The sequence below is a fragment of the Pelobates fuscus genome, chromosome 1 (genome assembly GCF_036172605.1).
Source record: "Pelobates fuscus isolate aPelFus1 chromosome 1, aPelFus1.pri, whole genome shotgun sequence".
Taxonomy (NCBI): Eukaryota; Metazoa; Chordata; class Amphibia; order Anura; family Pelobatidae; genus Pelobates; species Pelobates fuscus.
This window is the reverse complement of record NC_086317.1, coordinates 336,818,908-336,840,611: the sequence shown is the minus strand read 5'-3', so window position 1 is coordinate 336,840,611 and position 21,704 is coordinate 336,818,908. Positions and strand designations below refer to the sequence as shown.

The following is a 21,704-nucleotide window of genomic DNA, read 5'->3' as shown; positions in this document are numbered from 1 at the left end:
GCTGTCTGCCCGGCCCCAGGTGCCGACGGCCCACCAGGAAATTTTCCGGAATCCCGGTGGGCCAGTCTGGCCCTGATTACCCCACTCCCTCTAGCATGTAAGCTCATTGAGCAGGTCCCTCAACCCCTCTGTTCCTGTGTGTCCAACTTGTCTGGTTACAACTACATGTCTGTTCGTCCACCCATTGTAAAGCGCTGCGGAATTTGACGGCGCTCTATAAATATCATAATAATAATTACAAGAAAACTTACAGGAACGATAGGTTGAAGAGGACCCTGCTCAAATGAGCTTACAGTCCATAGGAGGTGGGGTGTAAAACACAATAAGACAGGAAATAGCAATCAAATAAGATGGGAGTGAAGCAGAGCTGGAGAAGAGAGTAGAGTGCTGCCCTTTAGGAGACAGCAAGAGACAGGTATATGAGGTAGAGGTTACTCTGGGAGGCCATAAGCTTTCCTAAAGAGATGGGTTTTAAGGCACTTCTTAAACGATTGAAAACTAGGGGAGAGTCTGATGGCAGTAGGCAGGCTATTCCATAGGAAGGGAGCTGCCCACGAGAAGTCCTGCAAGCATGAGTTGGCCGCACGGGTGCAAATAACGGACAGGAGAAGGTCACGGGCAGAGCGGAGAGACCGAGAGGGGGCATACCTATGGATCTGTGAACAGGTATAAGAGCGGCTAGAATTGTTCAGTGCTTTATAGGTGTGAATTAGTACCTTGAATTGACTCCTATAGGATACAGGAAGCCAATGTAAGGACTGACAGAGGGGTGAAGTGTGAGAGAACCGACTAGAGAGGAAGATCAGTTTGGCGGCAGCATTCATTACAGACTGTAGCGGTGCAATACGGCTTTTGGGAAGACCAATCAGGTGAGGGTTGCAATTATCCATGCGGGAAATTAACAGAGCAATGACAAGCTCCTTGGTAGCATCGTGCGTTTTTAAGATGGAATCTACAGGATTTGGCAACATACTGGATGTGAAGCTCAAAGGTGAGGCCAGAATCAAGTATGACACCAAGACAGTGTGCTTGCAAGGATGTGGATACCACTAACATGAAGGGAGAGCGAAAGAGTAGGATCATTATTCGGAGGAGGAAAGACAAGTAGCTCAGTTTTAGAGAGATTGAGTTTCAAAAAGTGGGAGGACATCCAGTCAGAGATGGAAGAAAAGCAAGCAGTGACATGTTGCAGGACGGCAGGAGAGAGGTCCGGGGAGGAGAGATATATCTGGGTGTCATCAGCGTACAGATGGTAGTGGAATCCAAAAGAGGCAGTATCAAGAGAAAATAGAATGGGACCAAGGACAGAGCCTCGGGGGACTACAACTGAAACAGGGTGAGGGGAGGAGGTATTATTAGAAAAGGAGAGATAAATCAGCATTGGGAGAGATAGGAGGAAAACCACGAGAGGACAGAGTCACAGAGACCGAGTGATTGAAAAGTTTAAAGAAGGAGAGCACGATCAACGGTGTCAATGGCAGCAGAGAGGTCAAGAAGGTTATGTTTAATAATTATTAAGCGTGCAAGGAAGTTTAGAGCTTGAAGATGATCAACTACAGCTCCCCCAAATTTAAGGAGGCTGGGTGAAATTAAAATAAAATTAAAATAATAATTTGTAAGTGTATGATAAAATGTGTGTGTGTGTGTGCCTGTCAGCATCAGTGTGTTTGTGTCAACATGTCTGTCAGTGAGTGTGTATGTTTAGGTTATTGGCCCTCCTCAGATCGTATGGGAAAGGTATTTTTACTCACTTTTTTGCCCATCTTTTGCCAGTCTTGCCGTGGATTATCCAACCTCCATGTCTGAGATCATATGTCTTGTTAATTTCAGCCATGCCAATGCTTTCCATTGAAAAGCATTGGGAGGCTGTTGCACATGTGCAGCCCAGGAATGTGAATTAACCCTATCATGGCATACTATTTTCAAATGTATACCCAGGATATTCAAAATGGGGTTTATCCAGCCTTTTGTAGTAGCCACTTAGTCACAAACCCTCGCCAAAGTTAGCATTTTTATATATATATATATATATATATATATATATGTATTGCATTTTTCACATCATCATGATACATTTTATGGTTTTAAACACTCATGTGTATTCAGCGATGTCTTCTATTACAGTACCCCCCATGTAAATGTTTTATGGTGTTTTAAAAGGTTACAAAGTTAAATATAGGGCTTGCCAATTACATTCTCTGGACTGTCTGCCTGGGTTGTCAGGCAGGTCCTTCAGATAATAATTAATCAAATCAAATAATTATGTCAAATTAATAGTTAAATATATATGTGGAATATATATAATTTTAAAAAATAATTATATTATATAATATTTATATAATATATGTGTGGATATACATGGATCCAGCACTCACTCTCCCGGTCTTGTCCTTGCCTGGGTGCAAATCATTTATGCCAAAATGTATATATCAAGGAAGGTGCACTCACAGGACTTTGTAGATAAATCTTGAAGCTTTATTGTACAATCACCAAAAAATGCATCAACGTTTCAGTTCTCTATGGAACTTTTCTCAAGACGTCAGTGCACCATCCTTGAGATAAAAGTTGGGAACCTGGCACTCTTCCTTAACCCCTTAAGGACACATGACGTGTGTGACACGTCATGATTCCCTTTTATTCCAGAAGTTTGGTCCTTAAGGGGTTAAATTAGTATAAAACAAATAAACCACGGTGCTGCACAGCATAAATGTAGAAGATAGAAAAAATGAAAGCACTCAGTGGATTTTGTCCAAAAATCCTCCAAATGCAAAATGCCTCCAGGTTATGCAAAGTCTTTGGTCGTCTTGCGTGAACGTTTGAGATCTCCCCAGAGTGACTCTGTGATATTAAGGCCAGAAGACTGTGATGGCCACTCCAGAACATTCACCTTTTTTTTGCTGTAACTAATGGAGGATCAGCTTGGCCTTGTGCTTAAAGTCATTGTCATGCTGGGAAGTCCAAGAACGTCCAATGCACAGCCTTCGCGCAGAAGAATGCAAATTGTCTGCCAGTATTTTCTGATAACCTGTTGCATTCATCTTGACATCAATTTTCACAAGGTCACACCCCCCCCCAAAACGTCAGTGAGCCACCACCATGCTTCACAGTGGGGATGGTATTCTTTTCACTATAGGCCTTGCTGACCAATCTCCAAACATAGTGCTTATGGTTGCGACCATAAAACTCTATTTTGGTCTTTTCACTCCAAATTTCAGTGTGGCAGAAGCTGTGAGGCAAGGTGTTGTCAGGCATATTGTAACAGTGCTTTATTTGTGGCAACTTGACCATGCAGCTCATTTTTGTTCATGTATCGTCATATTGTGCCCCTTGAAACAACCACACCGTCTTTTTCCAGAGCAGCCTGTATTTCTCCAGAGGCTACCTGTGGGTTTTTCTTTGTATCACGAGCAATTCTTCTGGCAGCTGTGGTTGAAATCTTTCAAGGTCTACCCGACCTTGGCTTGGTACTAGGAGATCTCTGCAGTTTACACTTCTTAATGAGTGATTGAACAGTACTGACTAACATTTTTAAGGCTTTTGATATCTTTTTATATCATTTTCCATATTTATAAAGTTCCATTATCTTGTTACAAAGGTCTTTTGGCAGTTCTTTTCTGTTCCCTGTGGAACAGTATCTCAGTATCTCAGTATCTAGCCTGCTCAGTGAATCCACATGAGACCTAACAAACTTATTGACCATTTTTACACAGACACTAACTGCAATTTAAAAAGCTGCAGGTGTGAGAAATTAACCTTTAATTTCCATTTTAACCTGCATGTGTCACCTTGTGTGTCTGTAGCAAGGCAAAACATTCAAGGGTATGTAAATTTTTAAACAGGGCTGTGACGAAAGCACCTTTGTCACTGGGATTTGGAGAGGCCTGCTTTCCAGCTTCTTGCCCTGTGACTATGGCCCCATGGATATATTGCCCTTTAAAAACACTATTTGGGCATATTGGATTTTAAAGGCACTGTTTCTGCCCCTTGGACTTTTAACTGGAACAGATTCAAACATGTGGCAGCAGCCATCTTAAATTGTCCAGCAGTGTTTTGTCATCGAGTGTATGGAACTGTTTTGGTCATGGGACCATGGGCACGGTGGGGCAAAAATTAGACTTTCAGGAAATTCCTGAACCCCTGAACCGATCTGGGGGATTTTTGGATATGTTGTTCACCCAGATTGGGGCTATCAGGGGATATGTTGTATTTTGGGGTACTTTTGGGGGTTTGTAAAAATTTATGTTTTTGCTGCTTAGAGTGATTTGAGTTAGTCCATTGTCTTAGTTGATTGTATCACAGGCAGAGGGCAGGGCTTGGGTGCTGTATGTGGGAGTGTCTGACATAGTTGTATTGTTCTGATTGGTTTGTGTCCTTTGTGTGCCCATGTTCCATCAGGTCCTCTGGCCAGAGGAATTGTATAAATTGTGAGTGCTGGCTTGCATTAAAGAGACTTGTTCTACCCTTAATGAAGTCTTGGCTCATGTTTGGGGGATTGGAGTACCACATCAGGGGATTGCTATAATCACTATACTCCCCAGAGTATAATCACTAGCTCTTGTAAGAGCTGTTCATGTTCCTGTTCCTTCTCTCTGGACTAAGGAGAGGTTCACCCACTGGAAGCTGGAGCCTGGTCTTGGGTCCAGGGTGAGTGGAGGACCGCGAAACCCCAGCCAAGCTGCGGCGGTTCGTGGGGTTTGCAGTGGTTATGGTGTCAAGTGCGGTGCTGATGGTCCTTGGCGAGCACTAGGAGCATCGTTTGAAGGAGGCACCCAGTCGGGGTGGCAGGCACAAGGGCCCTTTGGGTGATTTCTGTCATCGTTATGATTTAAAAAGGAGCCAAACTATGTGATCATAAATGGTTTCATATGATGACTATCCTTCAATAAGAGACATCATTTTTTGCATGATCAGTCATATTTTCAAAATCAATGCCAAACGTTCACAATTTCTGCCAGGGTATGCAAACTTTTGAACACAACTGTGTATGTGTGTGTGTGTGTATATATATATATAATAGTTAATACAATGCTAAACAAAAATCTGCACATGGATTCCGTTGAGTCCGTGTGTGCTGTATACAACAGCTTTGAAACACGTGTGTGTGTGTGTGTGTGTATATATATATATATATATATATATATATATATATATATATGTGTATATATATATATATATATATATATATATATATATACTCATGTTGCATGTATATCCAATTTATACATATATTGGAAGTAGGGATTTATATGAATTTCATTTGAAAGACAAACGAAAATGTTTTAAATTGGTTTTAAATAGAATTTTATTGTTTCATCTTCCAAAGCTCGATTAAAGTGAGTCATATTACAGTATATGAAATCATACCCTTGGTAGGCAATTCTTACATGTATACAGTAGTATGAGACACGTGTATAAATGTAAAATATTGCAGGAAAACAAAAAATTCAGCCTTGGAGGGCAAAAAACCCAAAACGTTTTATAAAGATAAAAAACATGCCAAACTTATCAGTAAACCAGGCAATGAAGGGCTTCTTTTGATGCAGTTCTTTAATAGATATGCACAGTACCATCTATTTTTATACTACCCATTTGTTTTTATTATCCATTGTTGTTGTTTAACCACTCGCTATTTGTAGAAATCATCTATTTTTGTGGAACTCCATATCACCATGTACATGATTTCTTCAATTTGATCCAGTAGCCAAATTTAGCACCTTTGAGCCTCTAAGACAGAGCCGGGCAAGGCTCTAGTCCACGTGAGTCTGATTCTAAGCCCATCCCGGTATTATTTTGTGTGATTATATACAGTATGCACTATGTTATTTTCTCTGTTTTTCCATTAGCCATACATCATCTACAATGTAGGTTGAAGTGAAACATTTGATGGGTGCTACATAATGTATTTTATAAATAAAGTCTTTGATCTTTTTCCCTTCAGAATACCCCATGCTTGTGTATTTTAGGAAGTGTTGCAATGTAAAAAAAATGTGGATAGATGGTCGTTTGAGTGCAAGGGGCAGCTACAGCCAGACTCATTAGCTAGTTCCCTCCTGTGCCAGGCCTTTTTTTTTTTTTCTTTGTTGCGCGTAGAGAAAAAGTAAATTCATTACATTCCAGCTGTGAACCTGGGAGAAACTGGTGTACATAGGCAATCAAGATGTCCTTAACCAAACAAATCTGTCCACAGGCAATAAAAATCTCAACAACTTTATTTCCTCTCTCCATTTTACCATTTTTACATGTGGCTAATTGATGCATAGGGAGATGCTTTCACACAGTAGTGAGATAACTCTCACTTCTCTGTTCCCAAATAAACATTGTCACAGACAAGCTTAATTCTTTATACAGCATTGATAATTTTGTACATTTATTTTTGGAAAAGTAAATGTAAGAATATACTCTAATTATGTTGCATATATATATACAATTAATACATATATTGGAAGTAGGGATTTGTACAGTGCTACACTGGCGCTATATAAATAATATAATAATAATATGAATTTCATTTGAAAGACAAACAAAAATGTTTTACATTTGTTTTAAATATGATTTTATTGTTTCATCTTTCAAAGCTCGATTAACCCCTTCACGCCGTTCAATGGAAATTTTCAGTCAAGCTTGTCCTTGCGTTAAGGACTGTTGACGGAAAAGTTAACCCCAGATTGCGGCGATCGCGGAGGTTAACGCTCCTCCGGTCTTCCTTGGTATTTGAGGCAGACCGGGAGCGCCCGATCGCGCTGTCCCTGCAGCTGTGATCGCTCTGACAGCCTGTCAGAACAAGCACATGTGCTGCAGGGACTTCGGATCTGCCTCCCTGCTCTTCCGCGGTCAGTGTGAAGTGCAGGGAGACGGATCAATGATGATCTGCTTCTCCCTGTAAAAAAAATGAAGTTTAATTTAAATCCTACCCCCTCTTTCCCCTGTTTTAATAAAATGATACAAAACATGACAAATTTATCAGTAAACCAGGCAATGAATCTTCAGATTTAGGTGTTTGTGGGCTATACTAGAGGGAGAGTATGGACAGGTTAAACTGTGTGGTGGCGATATTGTAACTATGTATGCAATGTAAATCGAAACGCATATAATATAGTAGACGAACATAGCATTCTGTATTGATAACCAAGCTAAGGTCATCTCTGATGTAATCAGTGTGAAGTATTAGGGTGGTGTGCAGGTCATTGATAGATAGCTTATCTTAACGACCACCCAACATAAGCCAGTAGTATTATAGGTGGTAAACACATTGCTGAGAAGGGCATAATGGAGCCATATTGTTTACTTTACTAAAAAATAAATATATATGTATGTGTATATATATATATATATATATATATATATATATATATATATATATATATATATATATATATATTAGAGACTTTATTGCAGTCCTATTAAAGGGAAAGCCTGCATGAAGACCTCTCTGACTCTCTTCGGGGGCTCAAGCACGTATGTCTAGGTAATACAAAAAAAGGGGTTTGGGGGTGGGGGATGATATATATTCATGTTCTTAATATAACATATTTGTTGCTTAGTATCTTCAAGGGTTGTCTGCCCCCTCCTTCCACCCCAGAGGAAGAATAAACATATTTACTCATATTCCCTCCCATACCCCCTCACTGCTCCTGGTAAAAATATGTACAGATGTACAGTGGGTATTCATACATGGGCGTGTAGAGCGGATGTAGAGACTGGGGTAATTGCCCATGGGGGCACACTTATCAAATCAAGATGTTTCTTTTAAAAAAAAAACACTAAAGTGAGGATACAGTGAGGGGAAAAAGTGTTTAATCCCCTGCTGATTTTAAACGTTTGCCCACTGACTGCCCCGCCCTCCACATACTCCCCTGGGCTGTTGAGGCAATAGAACATCTGCCCATGTGTCCCAGCCAAGGACTTTGAGGAAACATCCATATAGCTTGCCTGTCTCGTTTCAGTTCCTAGGGGGTAGTTAGAGTTTGAGATTTATGCCGCTCGTTGGGACATGTATTCAATCCAGGGGATCCAGCTGTGCAGGTGGCGTTCCATACTGCCATTCAGGGATGCTGTGACCCTTTCCATCTCATGTATTTCTTCCACCTTGTCCATCCACTGTCGGAGGGTGGGTGCCTCGGTCGAAGTAGTTTGGCTGCATTGAGAAGATGCCTGGTTAATGACTCTTTATACCTCGAAATAGGCATTGTGGTGTGGTGGAGAAGCATCTGTAGCAGTTGGAATGGGATGTCTGAGTCAAGCATGTTTTTGATTGTTGCGGCATTCCAGATGTTGCAGGACCACCAGATGTGGAGATCCAAGCCCACCTGGTCCTCACATCTCCAGGAGGTGTCCGCAGCCTCAGGCAACATACAATGTATTCCCTCTGGTGTTCTATACCATCCAATCAACAGTTTGTAGTTGAGTTCCTGCTGTTTGGACCACATGGAGCTCTGGTGGGTCAGTATGTGAATTTTCGACCACTGAGGATCGATGAGCGTGACGCCCGTGGTTCTTTCCCAACGCGCTATGTGTTTTGTGGGTTCTTGTCTGTCTGAGATCTGGAGCAGGGTGTACAGAGCCGAGATCCCCTTAGCTAGAAGTACCCGCGCCCTGCACAGTTTTTCAAACTCCGTCAGCGTCCTGTGGAAGAGTTGGGAGGTATAATATGATTTAACCTGGAAGTAGCGGAATCTGTCTAGGGTCGTCGGAGTCCAATCCAATTCACCAAATGCCTTGAGATCCTTAGGTGTAAGGGCCCCGGCTATCTCCGGGTTAAATATAAGATGAGTTAGCAGTCCCGGAGTCCCCATCAAATACTTTTTTCCCTCACTGTATGCTATGTGCCTTCAATGAGACAAATCCAGAGGTTCAGATATCTCTCCATTAAATTTTGGCCTATGTGTAGCACGGATCGAAAAGAAAAAACAAATTTATACAATAATAGTTGATAAAATATTCAAAAAACATGTATTCGCTTACATGTAGGTTTAAAAAACAGCATTTGCAATAACATTAGTCACCATGAGCCGTTTTACTAGACTTACTCGGGGACATTCAGCAAATAATAAATAAAACCAAACAACAGGCATAAACCCCCTCCCCCTATTTCACCCTCTTAAATCTATTTAATTATTCATCCTGGGCTTCTATTGGTTGTCCTTCCTTCCAGGTGATTCGTCTTCCCGGTTTTGAAATTTCCATGTTGGGCAGGATGACATTACCGCATCTGCAAGGTGATGATGTTGGCGAAATTCTCAGATATCTTGAACGTGGGCATGTGCAGTCATGATTCCACAGATGAAGTCTGCACATGCCCAATAGTGCTTGGAATTTGACCGTTCACAGCTCTCTCCTAGACAAGACCAAGCCTCCTCCCATTGTTACAGTGCAAGGCAGGCACTCTGGGATCTGCCAGTCCACAGGACCCACCCACTTGAGTCTGCATACCAGCCATCCTCTGCACCCCGACTGTGCAGCCAGAATGGTTGCCGCTGCATGCCTCTCACGTCTTTGGCCACTCTGGGTGAGCAGTGCGCATCCTCTCAACTACTGGTTTGCGGGAGGCTCCCACTGCTCATTCCCTCAGGGCTCACGGAGGCGGGGATATTATTTACCAGGTCCTCCTCAAAACCTGGAGGCATGGGCTCCACAATCACAGCCTGGCACAGAACAGTCCCAGATCAGCAGCTTTGGGCCAGCATCCTCAGAGAGTCTCATTGCAGCGACACGCCAAGCCATGCAGCTTCTGCATGCAGTTACCGCCGTTGCCAACAGAGCAAGTAAGGAAGTCCTCAATGGTAAGTCAGGCAGTCCATGTGAGGAGTTGTGAGCAGACCAACCAGAGATGCTTATTTGGCATTTCAGAGACTCCTCAACAGCACACTTTAAACCGTGAACGTAGAACAGTTAACCACCACCGGTCATGTCACTCTAGCCCCTTAGGATCATTGATAGTGCTATAGTCAGAGTGTTGGGCCCTGGCTTTCGGAGTATGCAGTAGGCCTTCTGTTTCGACTTTCAGGTCGAGGTGCAACCGTGCCATACCAGGAGTAGGGGGGCGTCAGTATTTCCCAATCTAGAATATTATCAGCTTTATTTCGACATCATAATGCAGCTGGGGTGTTCCCCCATTCAAATCTGTTGAGCAAATGGAGGATGCAGGGAATATTAAGCTTAATCTGGAGATTTTTAGGGGCTCTCGACTGGAGCCACTGAAGATGGCTGCCTGTTAGCTCAACGGTCTGCTCTCGCCCCCCCAATATTTTACATTTGTGACCTGTCATGAGAAAGCATGTCCTAGTCTTTAATTTTGTGTAACATTCACTGTATATCCATATAATTACAGTATTGTTTTATTCCAGAGCATTACAGACCATATTTCAACTTTTAGTTCTGAGGATTTCAATTGAATGTCTTTCTAGGGTTCACTAGAAAATTGAGGTATATTAGCTCCTTTAGGTTAAGTTTGACCTAGACATTTAAATAAATAAAACCAAACTGGCATAAACCCCCTCCCCCCCCCCCCCCCCCATTCCACCCCTTTAAATCCGTTTAAGTGTTCATCCTGGGCTTCTACTAGTTGTCCTTCCTTCCAGGTGATTCACATTCTCTGTTTTGAAATTTCCATGTTGGGCAGGATGAGGTCACCGCATTTGCAAGGTGATGATGTTGGCGACATTCTCAGATATCTTGAACATGGGCATGTGCAGTCTTGATTCCACAGATGAAGTGTGCACATGCCCAATAGTGCTTGGACTTTGACAGTTCACAGAGGGTGCGATACATTTTCTGAAAATAGTCCATTGTATATGGGTGAATAATTACATGGGGAAAATAGATAATTATGTTATTGCACAAGATAAAATGCAGCCCAATAATGTATTTATCGGTAAAAAGAGCAGGATAATTGATATCCTATTCTGCAGTTTTACTATACATATGTAAACTTATCACAAGTACAAAAAAAGGCAGTCATAAAATGATAAAAGTGCTGTAACAATAAAATAAAATAAAAATAATAAAAAAGCTGCTACCACTACGTGTGAGTGCTTCCCAAACACCATACCCCAGACGAAGTGTAAAACAAAATGGGTAGTAAGTGGTTAAAAAAACACACTAAGCTATGGTGGGGCACTAAGTATTAACATGTGAGTACAGCACTGACCCTTTCTCAATGTAGGTATGACCCACAAAAAACAGAAAATCCATACAAATTGAATGCAGTATTGTTAAGTTTGTAAATTTACAAAATGCTGAAATGTATGCATTTCAACTCGCATAAATAGACCTGTTATGGTTGGCTCGGAACTCAAACACGTCTGCACTTTTCTTGGCAGTGCTGCATATTTATTTAGGATAAGGCTGTTTTTTGTTTTGTGTGTGTATAGGGGTCTAATGTGTATTTACAGGGTCTATTGGGTAGAGACTTTAGTGTGCAGGGGAATATAGGTTCAGGGTTCAAACATATGGAATAAAATAACAAAATTTCAAATTTCAAAAGAAAAAGAAGAAACATTTTATTCCCACCTCCCGTTTGTTACTTCTGTTACCTTTTGGCTATAGCAGGGGGTACATCCTGGGGGTCCAGTGGACAGCTACTCACCAGCTGGTTACTTCCGAAGAGGTCCTGCATTACTGAAAGCATTGTCATGATAACCCGTGGCAACACTCTGTGACTGGAGTTTGCAGGAACTTAGCACTTGGCCCCCAGCTGGAGGTGAGATAAGCTCCATGCACAGCTCTGCATATGTGTGTAATGGGTCCATGGGAGAGATTCCTTGTTTGGCCCTACTTGGACGAGCCTTTTGTTCTCCCTGGTCGGCCTCTGCCATTGGTCATCGGAGTCTACCGGGCATTTGCCTGGTTTGCCTGATGACCAGTACAGGCTTGTGTATAGCCACTAAACATCTAATTTAGTGCCAATTGTACAACTTTCCTGAAGAAGTCTAGTGAGAATCCAAGCACTGTAGGTCTAAAAATGTCCTACAAAATATCAGTTGGCAGGATTTAAAGGAGTATTCTGTATGACTCCTTAAACTCTGCATACTATTCTTCTTTGTCAGGCTGCAATTGCAATGCATTCAGAACATCCATTTATTCTCTACTTGGTGCACTATGGGATTTTTGTATTTCATATACACCATACAGCTTACAGCTTTAACTTGTGCTGGAGGTAGAAGAGAGGTCCTCAGCCAACGTGAAAAATTATGAAGTTCTTTTGAGGTGATACCTTTGGATATTCTTCAAATTCTAAAATCGCCCCACCTACCCTTTTCATTAATTGCCTAGACTTGAATAGCTAAGTTACTGTTTCATGTTAATCACTGAGTACCCCTATTGCGTTGACATGTAAACACAAACTTCCTCCATGATAACCTTGAGGCCAGATTGAAAAAGGGACCTTTTGTCTGATTTTATACATATGCTTATAAGGTCCTACCTCTCCCAGCGTTCTTTCAGTGTTTCTTTCTCTGGCTCTGCTTCTTCTCCCCAACTCCTCTCTGTTGGTGTCCCCCAAGGTTCAGCTCCTTGGTCCCCAACTGTTCTCCATCTATACTGCCTCCCTTGGTAAACTCATTAGCTCCTTTGGCTTCCAAAATCATTTCTATGCAGATGACACGCAAATCTACCTGTCCTCTCCTGATCTCTCCCCGTCCATCTTGACTAGTGTCTCTGACTGCCTCTCTGCTATTTCTAACTGGATGGCTGCCCAGTTCCTTAAACTAAACTTGACCAAAACTGAAATTCTGGTCTTTCCTCCCTCAAGTGTTGTTACTCCTGTGCCTGTCTCCCTCCAAGTCAATGGTGCTACCATCAGCTCCACCACGCAGGCTCGCTGCCTAGGTGTTCTCTTTGAATCCGAACCTCTCCTTCAAGCCTCATGTTCAGTCTATCGCCAAATCATGTCATTTCCATCTCAAAAACATTGCGCGCATCCGCCCCTACTTATGCCAGATGCGACTAAGGTGCTGGTCCATTCCACTGTCCTTTCTCGCCTTGACTACTGTAATCCGCTTCTCAGTGGTCTTACATGCTCCCAACTTGCGCCATTACAGTCCATAATGAATGCGGGGGTGAGGCTCATCGTCCTGTCCGCCTGCACCTCCCACGCCTCACCCTTCTGTCAGTCCCTACATTGGCTTCCTATAAGATATAGAGCTCAATTTAAAATTCTGGTTCTTGCTTTCAAATCTCTACATAATGCTTCTCCCTCCTATCTATCCTCCCTTAAACACAAGTATGTCCCGTCTAGGCCCTTACGATCTGCTGAAGACTTGCGTCTATCTTCTGTCCGTACTCCCACCTCTGATGCTCGCCTTCAAGATTTCTCGAGGGCTGCACCATTCCTGTGGAACTCGCTTCCCTCCTCCATTAGATGCTCACCCAGTCTCCAGTCCTTAGAAAAATCGTTAAAAACCCACTTTTTCATAAATTAAACTCTTAATAGCTCCCAACTGATTCCTCTTCTGCAACTGTCACTAGTCTAATACTATCCTTACCTTTTTGTGTAATTTTACCCCACTCCCTCTAGCATGCAAGCTCATTAAGCAGGGCCCTCAACCCCTCTGTTCTTGTGTGTCCAACTTGTCTGGTTACAACGACATGTCTGTTCGTCCACCCATTGTAAAGCGCTGCGGAATTTGATGGTGCTATATAAATAACATAATAATAATAATAGTAATTTGGGAGAAGAGAGTTGACAGAGGCTGCCCTGTGTAGGTAAGATGTCCAGTAGTTTTTCCTTGGAACAGGTAGAATAAGCTTTAAAGGGATACTTCAACCAAAAACCTTATTTTCATAAAACACTGCTTTTGGTTAGAGTAACACTTGCTCAGCTTGTACACCTCACTCCCCCCATAAATCTAGCATCAAAGCCAAATTTTCCCTGCAGCCTGATTGATATCACTCTCCACCCAGGGGAGGGGGACCTGCTGCCCTTGGCTATCTGGCACTAGGATGGTGTGCATTTTGGCATCAGACTCCAAATTTGCACAGGATTCATGTTAGCTACCTAGAACTCTTGTTCTGAGTTTGTTAATGACACAGCCAGAGCTGGATTTACACCTCTGGCAGCAGAGGAACTATACTCTGCATGTGCAGTGTTTCACTATGACCACTTAAAATCTGTGAAGAGATCATGGCTCTTGGAGTAGCCCTTTAAGTCTTAGGTACCAGCTTGTGACATGGAAAACCTGGAGTCCCGTGAATTTAAATATTGATATCTGCGGATTCAATCAGAGCTGCATTCAATTTTTATGGTGTTTCCATTATTCTATGGAAAATAATAATCAAGATCTTGGTTTTTAGAAGGTAATCTTTGCTACCTTATCAAGATAGAATTGAATTTCTAACTGTGTACTGCGTATTTGTATTACGCTACCTATTTGCATTATACCCGAAAACTAAGTTTAAAAAAAAAAAAGTGTTTCTAACCTTTACTTCACCAGTGTGCTGTGGTTGCCCTGCCTTCACTGGCTCAGATCAATACTGGTGATCTATGCCAATAAAATGCCTCCCTTATAAGGAAGCTTTGGGAGGCTAGTGCACATGCACGGCAATTGCATCAGCATCTTTTCCAAGTCCCTCTGGTAGCTCTCTTGGATGACATCAAGCAGTAGTCATTTTAATTATTTTGCACTTTGTGCTGCCTCTCTCCCTAGAGGCCTTTCTAATTTTAAATGGTACAAATCTCCATGAATTGCATTAAATGTTCTTTCTAAGTTTCCTCCAGAGTCAACAGGCCACATTTTATGCCATACCATTTATGAAATATATTAAATGTTTGGCTAGAAAATAGTTGGTACCATTTCTAACACAATGTATGATTTTATGTACTTCTTGTCCTAGCTTAAATATATTGATGCCAGTTTTAGAATACGTTTGATACCCACTGAGAATGATTATACATTTCTACCAGAAGTTCTTTTGTACATCAATATTCAAACGGTTCTTATTAGAACAATTTGTTAGCCTTTTTCATTTGTCTTTTTAAAAATTACAAACATTATAACAGAAAACTATGTGGTTTGAATGTGTATTTTTATAGCGTATTAATGTGTTGATTTGGACAAGCCTGTGTAAATGCTAAGAGCCAAAAAGATATTTATTTTATGTTGCTATCGGTTTTTACTCATAAAGAAATCATGGCACAACTATTAGAAATGCCTTGGCCTGAAAAAAGAGGGAAAACATGATTTAACGAATGACAACTTTACATTTTAACTGTTTTAATATGTGTTTTTATCTCTCATGTATAATGCTAGTTATCTTATTTGTGTATAAATATTTATGTTTTCTGTTCACTGAATGCCAATAAAGCAGTATACTATATGCTTTCTGATAGTGATTAAAATTTGAAGTTCTATGCTACTTGAAGCCTTAATAGTCACTTTCCACTGCAAGCCATGACATGCTAACCCGGGGAGGGGATTGCTACTGGTCACGGCTAAACTTTCTTTCACCAAAGGCATGTGGTGTGTAGGAATTTTGAGTCCCGCTTTCTGATAATATAACATCAACGTAAAACGTAAAATATATTGATATATTGAAAATTAAAAATATACTTTACAAAACTATGGCACTTCTTATTCTTCTTTTGAAGTGTTTAATTTGTCCATTTATGCAACTGTTTCCATTAGGAATACATGTGTCCTTGGGCAGCCAATTAATTCACAAATCAACAAAAATCATAGAATAGGTAGAATAGTTAACTACACTGATCAGCCTGATCGTAATTTGGAGGCCAAGGCAGCACCTTAGTTATGTTCCTCAAACCATTCTGAACAATATTTGCAGTGTGTCAGGGTGTATTATCCTCCTGGTAGAGGACATTGCCATCAAGGAACACTATTGCCATGAAAAGGTCTGCATCAATTTCTAGGTAGGTGGTATGTGTCAAAGTAACTTTGATATGCATGCCGAACCAAGGTTTCCCAGCACAACACTGATCAGAGCAAAACCCTGCCATTGCTGGACTGCCTCCTTCTCATAATGCAATCTTCTGCCATCTCTTCCTCACGTAAACGACGCACACACTCCTGGCCAGCCACTTGATCTAAAAGAACATGATTCACCAGGCAAACTTCTTCCATGGCTCCATGTTCAGTTCTGACGCTTACATTCCTATTGAAGACGCTTTTGGCAGTCGACAGAGGTCATTATGTGCAACCTGACCGTTATGCAGCTATGCAGCCCCATACACAGCAAACAGTGATGCACTGTGTGTTCTGACACCTTTCTATCATGGCCAACATTAAGTTTGTTAGCAATGTGAGCTACAGGAGATCTTCAATGTGACCATATGAGCTTGCCTACAATCACCACATGCATTGATGAGCTATGGGTACCCATGACCCTGATGCCGGTTCACTGGTTGTCCTTCCTTGCACCACTTTTGGCTAGTACTAATCACTGCATACCAGGTACCCCACAAGACCTGCCATTTTTTAGATGCTCTGACTCAGTCACCTGCCCATCATTATTTGGTCCTGGTTAAGTCACTCCGATTTTTTTGCTTGATAATTTTTCCTGCTTCCAAAAAATGAAAATTCAAGAACTGTTCACTTGCTGCCTAATATATCCCACCCCTTGATAGGTGCCATTGTAACAAAATAATAAATGTTATTCACGTCAACTGTCGGTTTTAATGGTGTGGCTGATCGGTCTATGTAGTTGAAACATTTTTATCTTTGAGTAAACTTTGTTTAGCCAAACTTTGTTGTTTTTTTTTTCCTTTCTTTCGAGGAGAGATGATAAACTAGTAAGATGGTAAACTGTGAAATAGTAAAAGAATCCCATACTTAAGACTCAGTGTAGACGCAGGTCTTTCATCCCTGAAGGGAGTGTAAACTTCCTGGTTCAGTAAAGATTCTGTGGGTATACAGATGTAAAGAAATTACACCCTTTAGGGAAATGGCGGTAGGTAAGGACAAGAAGTAGTCACATACTACAAGGTCAGACTGGCCCACTGGGATACTGGGAAGTTTCCCGGTGGGCCACGGCACCTGGGGTTGAACAGACAGTCCTAATTGTTACACAAATGCCTGTAAATGATTTTCCCTCGGACTGTGACAGCCTGTTTCGGTCCGAAGGAAATAAGCAGGAGGTGATGGGGGCTAGTGTGGCCGCATTTAGCCTGCTGGCTGTCAGAGGGAGAACTATGAGTCACCCTTCACAATTCCCTGAGATTGGGTGCCCATGCTCCGCCTCCCACACACAAGATCCACCCCTGCATGCAAGCCCCCCCACATACAAGCTTCGCCCCTCACACTCAAGCAGGAAGAGGCCAGAAAATGTCAACTTCAACTACCAGTGCTCCCACAGCCTTCAGTGTCAGGGAAGCTTCAGTTCATGACAGTGTATGTGTGTGTGCATTTTAGTGATTGAGCTTGTATGTTTGTGTGGCAGTGAGCTTGTATGTAGCAGTGAAACAGTAGTAAAGGGTCAGCACTGATAGAACAAACTGGGAAAAGTGAAATTAAGGCAGCTTTCCTCCAAAAGGTAGGGAAATCCTCTATCCCTATAGTAGTGAGGCAAGTACAAAATATAAAAAAAAGTGTAGAGGATTAGCGCCACTCTAAAAAGACACTGGTGAGGATATTATAACCAACATAAGATGCCTTAAATATGTCTACAATAGATAGATACACTTAAAAAATTGGATAGAATAATAGACCTAAAATACAAAGAAATATAATATAAAATAAATAGAATTATAACAAATAAAATATAAATTAATTAATATATGTCCAAGATAGAGAGTCCAATAAAAGACGATGGTAAATACTTTCCGAGCAAGCACAAACTTGTTCAAGGAAAATTTTCTTGTTGGGATATCAGATGCGGTCCATATGTGTAGAGAAGGAGAGGATAATGGTACAGTATGTCCAGAAAATATAAAAAAATATATAAAGATAATAAAATGATATATGGTCCTACTCACGTTTTTTAGAGCTTTAAACCAGCTCTAGTATTAAAGGCGTACAGTGGTACAATCCCCACTCCGATATGTGAAGAATGGTTTCAATGATGTATGGACCTAAAAATAATGTGTATGTATGTGTACTTTGTTATACACACACACAATACATACCGGCACTCTGGGTCATCCACTACAAAAGAAAAAAAAGCTTTATTATGCTTTTAATCCATCAGAAAAAGGTTGATGTTTCAGTTTGCTACAGGACAATTCATCAGGACAATAAAAAGATAGTCAAGACAATATATATATATATATATATATATATACACAAAAATGCTCTATTATATATATTATTGTATGTTTGTTTTTCCAATTCAAAATATTGCTCCTTTCATATATATATATACACACACACACACACATACCGTGCCATACTGGCACTTTTTTGCTATTAGATTATTGGATGACCCAGTATGGCACAGTATGTGTTTGTGTGTGTGTGTGTGTGTATGTATATATATATATATATATATATATATATATACACACACACAAACACATACTGTGTGTGTGTATGTATATGTATATATATATACACACACACACAGTATGTGTATATATATATATATATATATATATATATATATATATATATACACACACACACACACACTTTTTTTTTCATTCCATACTGGTGTTCTGGGTCATCCAATACCAAAAAAGTGCGACTTATGGGGCTGGCATACATTTATTTTTTTTCCCCCAGGGCTGCTTTGTATCTCCAGTCCAGCTTTGCTTACATGGTGACTGAATAAAACTCATTGATCACAGTTATGTGTCAGAATTACTTAATATGATTATTGTTAGTTGTCATTGGTTTCCTGTAGAAACTGTGTACGCAAACTCACATACTTTATGTCTTGCCTATTGAGGAGGCAATAACTCAAAAATCCATCAGTAGATTGGACTGGGCAGTTTGGATCCACGTAATTTAATTTCATCATGAAATTATGTGATGTAGAATTCCTGATTGATTTATCACCTGGTTTACAACCTGCATCATTTCACTGCAACATATCCAGGGCAGCCCTTTTTATACATTCACTGTCAATTTGTGATATAGATCGTAAAAAAAACATGGCTTACTAAATATATTGGGCTCACCTGCCTTGACAATTTACTATATATTTAATTGTGCTCAGGTTTAGTTATTGTTTGGCATCCACTCCTTATTTAAATATTAACAACATTTAATATTGAATGCATAAAAGTTGGGATACCAACAGAGGGAGAAATAGAGCCAGGAAACAAGCATTAAACATTTATAAATCTTTGTTTTACTATAAAATATGGATCTAATACTAAAAATCAAAGATCAGTCTGTTTTCTAAAGCTCACATAAGTACAATGGCAAAGAGCCAGCTCTCAATTAATTTTCCTTTGGATATATCTCCATACTATCTGACTGCAAATGTTTTTTATTGTTGATCCATATGTTGCTATTATTTTTACAGAAATCATATTGCTTTGATTTGTGTTGAAGCTATTCCATGATTTCTGGTGGAATTATATATGTGCATGTAGTGGTCCATCTGTCAGATGTGTTATTTTTTTTTATTTTATTTTTTTTATTTATTTTTTTTATTGCAATCTATTATTTTTTTTAATTTCACTTGAATATTTAATTTTACACACACATACAAACAAAGAAGTCAGGAAATAGGATTAATAAATGTTTTCCAAGCAAATTGTACATTTTTAAAAAAATATTTTTTATAAGCACAATGGATTTTACTTTTAACAAGTAAAATTAAGGCTGGAAACCAAGCAACACTAACATGTAGGTAAAATTTCCCTGTCACATGCGATTTTACATTGATGCTTTAGGGTGTTTCAGTTTGTATTACAGCCAGTTTACTGTTAAATACAAGAATTGCAAATCTTCAAATATATTAAACTGTGTATAAGGGGAATTAACCCTAAACGTACCAGGAGATCTAACTATAAAGAGAAAAACAGCAGTACTAGCCCGGAATGAATCCAATACGTAAAAAACACACTGGTTAATATAAAATATCTAAACGTCTCCCAATATAAAAACTGTAGTCTCTGTAGTTTGTAGATAGGTCCAAAAAAATAGCTAAAGATCCTTAAACTATAAAGGTGCCAAGTGGACAAAAAATCCTTTGAAAGGTGAGATAAAATCGGTATATATAAATGTAACCGTGGATACAGACTGCCAGTAACGAAATATAAATACGTCCCAGCTACACTGTATCACTATCTGTAATAATATATCTGTATGTTAACAGACAAACACAAAAATGCACTCCTATGTCATGCAACAAGGGTTTCTGATCACACACTAGGTCACTGTCATAGATCTATAGTGATAAAAAAATGAATGTCCTCTAGTGCTTGTTAAAAACAGCAAACACCCATCTTTTGAATAAAAAATATATATTAAATTTATTTGCACAGCATCATCAATAATAAAAAATGAAAACGTAATAAAATCAAGTGGATATATTTACAAAGTCCTTTGGAATAAGCAGAGTCCAGGTTAAGCGGTTACTCACTACACCTCTGGCCGGTCAAGAGGTAGCAGTAAAAAGAAAAGCCGGGAAGTTAGTTGTCAAAGTCTTCGCGTGCGTCTCACTTAGTCTCGATCTGCGTTCCACTGGATCTCGGTGAAATTGCGGCTCCTGCCGTAAATTGCCTTACGCGTTTCGTGACTGAATGGTGTCACTTCTTCAGAGGCGAGCCTCTGAAGAAGTGACACCATTCAGTCACGACACCATTCAGTAAATTGCCTTACGCGTTTCGTGGCTGAATGGTGTCACTCCTTCAGAGGCTCGCCTCTGAAGAAGTGACACCATTCAGTCACGAAACGCGTAAGGCAATTTACGGCAGGAGCCGCAATTTCACCGAGATCAAGAGGCCGGTCAAGAGGTAGCAGTAAAAAGAAAAGCCGGGAAGTTAGTTGTCAAAGTCTTCGCGTGCGTCTCACTTAGTCTCGATCTGCGTTCCACTGGATCTCGGTGAAATTGCGGCTCCTGCCGTAAATTGCCTTACGCGTTTCGTGACTGAATGGTGTCACTTCTTCAGAGGCTCGCCTCTGAAGAAGTGACACCATTCAGTCACGAAACGCGTAAGGCAATTTACGGCAGGAGCCGCAATTTCACCGAGATCCAGTGGAACGCAGATCGAGACTAAGTGAGACGCACGCGAAGACTTTGACAACTAACTTCCCGGCTTTTCTTTTTACTGCTACCTCTTGACCGGCCAGAGGTGTAGTGAGTAACCGCTTAACCTGGACTCTGCTTATTCCAAAGGACTTTGTAAATATATCCACTTGATTTTATTACGTTTTCGTTTTTTATTATTGATGATGCTGTGCAAATAAATTTAATATATATTTTTTATTCAAAAGATGGGTGTTTGCTGTTTTTAACAAGCACTAGAGGACATTCATTTTTTATCACTATAGATCTATGACAGTGACCTAGTGTGTGATCAGAAGCCCTTGTTGCATGACATAGGAGTGCATTTTTGTGTTTGTCTGTTAACATACAGATATATTATTACAGATAGTGATACAGTGTAGCTGGGACGTATTTATATTTCGTTACTGGCAGTCTGTATCCACGGTTACATTTATATATACCGATTTTATCTCGCCTTTCAAAGGATTTTTTGTCCACTTGGCACCTTTATAGTTTAAGGATCTTCAGCTATTTTTTTGGACCTATCTACAAACTACAGAGACTACAGTTTTTATATTGGGAGACGTTTAGATATT

The 21,704-nt window shown here is 40.4% G+C and overlaps 1 protein-coding gene across 1 annotated transcript in view; it reads left to right on the top strand.

Annotated features, from left to right (window-relative positions):
• The window catches only part of CLYBL (citramalyl-CoA lyase), a 550,109-nt gene that overhangs the window by 219,503 nt on the left and 308,902 nt on the right, over positions 1-21,704 (top strand). The gene's annotated exons all lie outside the window — the stretch shown is intronic.